The 4,629-nt window shown below is 37.4% G+C and overlaps 1 protein-coding gene across 1 annotated transcript in view; it reads right to left on the reverse strand.

Annotated features, from left to right (window-relative positions):
* The window catches only part of LOC117118015 (medium-chain acyl-CoA ligase ACSF2, mitochondrial-like), a 23,960-nt gene that overhangs the window by 14,680 nt on the left and 4,651 nt on the right, over positions 1 to 4,629 (reverse strand). Inside the window, exon 2 of the mRNA XM_033262514.1 lies at positions 3,260 to 3,315. The gene's annotated coding sequence lies outside the window, so the exon portion shown is untranslated. The remainder of the gene's footprint in view (positions 1 to 3,259; positions 3,316 to 4,629) is intronic.

The following is a 4,629-nucleotide window of genomic DNA, read 5'->3' on the forward strand; positions in this document are numbered from 1 at the left end:
GGCTAGGATCTACCTAGGCTAGGCCTAGCCTAGCCTAGGTGTCAAAAGAGTCGTTAAAAAAGTCGTTAACCGGGAGAAGAGGGATGTCAGGCCTGCTCAGGCAATTTTTCAAATCCAACGATAATGTATAAATAAATAACAATTTTAATCAGAGGTATTTATACAGCAAGGCTTGATCCACGATATCAAGGGCGGATGAACTAGCTAGCGGCACCAGATAATGTGTTTTCTCTTACCCGAAATCCACCCTGACAAGGGCCAAGGCTAGACTAGCCTAGGCCTAAGGCCCTTTTTTCACTAGATCCCTTGATTTACCTAATTTTATGTTGTGACTATTCATTCCTCATTTATTGCACGTGTATAAATGATCTGATTGGTCAATATTAGGGTAGTCGCCACTATGCCAAATTCAGAAATTGGGGTAGTCGCGGAAGCTGTCACAACGCCGATTTAGCCAGTAAGGTTTGTGAGCATGCGCAGATATCTGTTACGCTCTATTAGTTCGTAGTAGACTGGCCGCGTAGTCAAAACGAAAAATGCCTAATAAGTGGCGGCCGCCACTTAACGGATTTGAAATTTTAATTCACTGGTGGCACTAACGGGCTTCCGTAGCAAACCAACACACACCGACAGATATCTAAACAAACACTCGTTTCACCATCCGTCCACCAAGAATGTGGGTTTGTAACACACTCATCAGAAGAGGACATTGCATCAGCGACCACAACTCCATCCAGAAAGAAGTGCAACATGCTAAGGCAGCCCTTAAACTTAATGGTTATCACACGAGAGACATTGCTACACCAAGACCCAGCAATAGCCTAGATAATGCGAAACCGAGGAAGTCTGTATTTTTACCATTTGGGAACTTTCACACCGCATTCAACTACAAGCTGATGTCAAAGTGTTTCAAAGCGCACCCAAAAAACTATCCCGGACTCTACACACACAGAAGGATAAGCCACCAGCACAGAGTCAGCCAGGAGTTTATCGGATCCCGTGCGAATGTGGGAATGTTTACATTGGTGAAACAGGACGAGATCTCCGTAGTAGCCTCAAGGAACACCAAGGCCATGTCAGGAGAGGGGAACAACAAAAATCGTCTATAGTCATGCACTCCCATAGTCAACAACACCGTGTACATTGGGGCAAAGTTGAACTAATAGCCACTGTACCATCGTGGCACTCCAGAAGGACCAGAGAAATCCACAAACACAATACTGCACATCAAGATATCGGGTTTGTCATTAGCGGTATTTGGCTGTCTATGTTTAATCGGACCTAGCTAATCAGCCCCACCATTTCCCTCCTTCTGGAACTATGCCTTTGGTTTATGGTTATTCCCCCTTTCCCGCCACTCTGGAACTATGCCTTTGTTTTTTGTCGTTCCCACCCCCTTTTCCGCCCTGGAACCATGCCTTTGTTTGGGCGTTCCCACCCATTTGTCTCCATGACAAATGGCTTTTGTTTTAGCCTTTCACTAGCTAGCAGTCTTCTCATTGGTCAGTTTATCCATCAAATACCCATTCAGCCTCTCTATTCAAACATATAAATATTTCTGAAATACACGCCATCGTGTTGGGATTCAATATTCAGGAATGATGAGCATGAATGTTTCTCTGTTTGGAGGTTCTGCAGATATTATTCTCCAGAAGACGATTGAAGCAAATCAATCGAAACGTCGAGACTTTCTCAAATACAACAGTTCTTTTCAGAACTACCTAAGTGGTGTACCGCAAGCTTCAACAATATGTTATTACTTCGCCATGCAAGCCTTGAAACAATACTAAAGAATAAGAAAATATACCTGACCGGTTTCAAGAGGGGGAAAACCCCCGGACCCTCTTCCTATTGGGGGTTATCCATTCATGGAAAAAAGAATATGTAAGCAACTCAATTCTTTTATGTATGTGAGTGGCCCAAATCTACAGGGCGGCATCTAGGACAGTTTTGTCGACAAAATACCATTTTGTTGAGACAGAATGCTATTTTAGCATTTTATTGGGACAATTCTGGTTTGTCGACAAAATGTATTCTGAATAGTAAATTACTATAAAATGATGATTTTGTACTGTAAGACAAAATTTATTTTGTCACCAAAAATGCTATTTTGTCGACAAAATGGTATTTTTGTAAGACAGAATCAATTTTGTCATCAAAATGCTATTTGTTGACAAAATAGCTTTTTCTTAGGCAAAATTAATCTGTAGCCACAAAGTGCTATTTTGTAGACAAACGGATTTTTGTAAAATATTTAATTCACTTTGTCACCAAAAATTTTATATTCTGTGTACAGAAGCACCTTTTGTGTAAGACAGAACGAGGTTATATGCAAATGAGCTCTTCTTGATAGTGTGCAGCGGCGGTGTATGCCTAGCCTTCCTGACGGATTATCCTGAGACATTCTTTGTCTTGGTGATCAAAATAAACGATTCCATTTAACCATTTATGTTAGTCATAACCATAATATAATATATAGTTATAGTCAAAAGAATAGAGTCCACATTGAGAAGTATTTAGTTGGTTCATTGCTTTAAAATTGTGTATTGTTACCCCTGGGCCTTGGATGGCCTAGCAATGTCATGAACAAGGTACGATTGCAATCTTAAAATCACAGCTTAAAATCAATTTTTTTTAAATGTACAGCGATAAAAAAATTACATAAGTCAAAAATGTAGTACACACTAACTTTTTCATTTTTTTTTATAAATTATACTCTCAAATAAATTACTTTGCAATTGAAGTCTGACCTTGATTTACAGAACTTTACTGTACAGCCTTGCTATTTGACATACAGATGGCGTCACCACCATTAAGTAACAAAGTTCAAAAGGTGGATTGCAGCACAAAGCTTTATCAGCGCGTCATTAAAACTAAGAGGCGTTCTGTCTCACACAAAAGGTGCTTCTGTCGACAAAATGAATTCTGTCTTCTACACAGTCATTTTGTATACAGAATAAAATTTTGTGGTGACAAAATAAATTCTGTCTTACAAAATAGTATTTTGCAGAGACAAAATAAATTCTATATAACAAAATCATCAACAGAATAAATTTTGTCGACAAAATAGCAAATTCCCCAATCAGCGCCCAGTACAAGTGCAGGGAACACGTAGGAGGACAGTCACAGAGGATAACGTTGTCACGCAAACCGAAAACTCCCTCATATGGAAAAGGACTATTTTCTGATTAAATGCTGATCATACATTATTCATAGTCTGTCTACCGATATGAAGGAAATGGAAATAAAATATACTCACTTGAAGCAAAATATCTTTCACGCTGGTATTTGGGAAAGCCGGCAAAATGTAAAAACCTGTAAACAATAATGTCAATAAAACAAACAAAGCATATTATCTATTTTAATTTTGTATAAATTATAGGCCTATCCCCTAGACATGTCGTTGCATAAATACTGTAATAACGCCGATGGATCTTGCTGCAGCAACAAACAGTAGGGTTTCCATATGGATGTTGCCCCACAATGCCAGTCGGTCGCCTTTCTTCATTCAAATGGATAACAGTCCAGCAGCTAGTTTTTCAACATGGAAGAAGCATTTTAAAAACGCCATTTTATTATTATATATTGTTCTTGTGATTTACTCATAATTGAAGGATTAGCAGGAGAAGACCCAGGTTTTAATAAAGGGGTGGACGGACATAGGCTACTTGATACAGTATATAATATTTTACTTCGCACGCATCATACCCAAAAAAGTAAAACAGAGTTTTTTTCTGAACATGTAAGAATTGACCTTTTATTTATTTATTTATTTCTTCTTTAACCTGGGTGGTCTGTTCAGTGTTGATCACTGCTCGCCCACAGGGTCCAGGATCAACAGTAAAACTCTTAACTACCAACTGTCAAAAAATTTTAATTAGCCTATAAAAATATAAAAAAAATATAAAAATATATATAAAAAAGAATAAATCCATTCAAAAACATTTAATAAAAACAGAGTCCCAGCTAAACACTACCTCGGAAAACAAAGCGTTTTCTGCCAGCTTCAGTTCTGGTCGGAGGAAGGGCAAAACACCCCGCCAGGCTGGATCTGGTGTTGTGATTGTGAACTCTGTCCAAGGGGATGAACACATCAATTAAATAGATGGGAACTCCGGCATTCAAGCATTTAGTGACCAAATTTAGTATATGCTTATCTCTCCTTTCAGAAAGAATGGACCACCCAGGCATTGAAGCAAATTAATAATATTATTTCTAATGTCAGCTTTCAAGATAAGTCGGGCAGCTCTGTTCTATAGTATGTCACAATTTGATTCGAATGTATTATTATTATTATTATTATTATTATTATTATTATTTACATTATTATTATATCGGTCGACAAAATGTATTCTGAATAGTAAATTACTATAAAATGATGATTTTGTACTGTAAGACAAAATTTATTTTGTCACCAAAAATGCTATTTTGTCGACAAAATGGTATTTTTGTAAGACAGAATCAATTTTGTCATCAAAATGCTATTTGTTGACAAAATAGCTTTTTCTTAGGCAAAATTAATCTGTAGCCACAAAGTGCTATTTTGTAGACAAACGGATTTTTGTAAAATATTTAATTCACTTTGTCACCAAAAATTTTATATTCTGTGTACAGAAGCACCTTTTGTGT

Source organism: Anneissia japonica, unplaced genomic scaffold (genome assembly GCF_011630105.1).
Source record: "Anneissia japonica isolate Jap-2015-1 unplaced genomic scaffold, ASM1163010v1 scaffold785_len581690_cov155, whole genome shotgun sequence".
In the NCBI taxonomy this organism is placed as follows: domain Eukaryota; kingdom Metazoa; phylum Echinodermata; class Crinoidea; order Comatulida; family Comatulidae; genus Anneissia; species Anneissia japonica.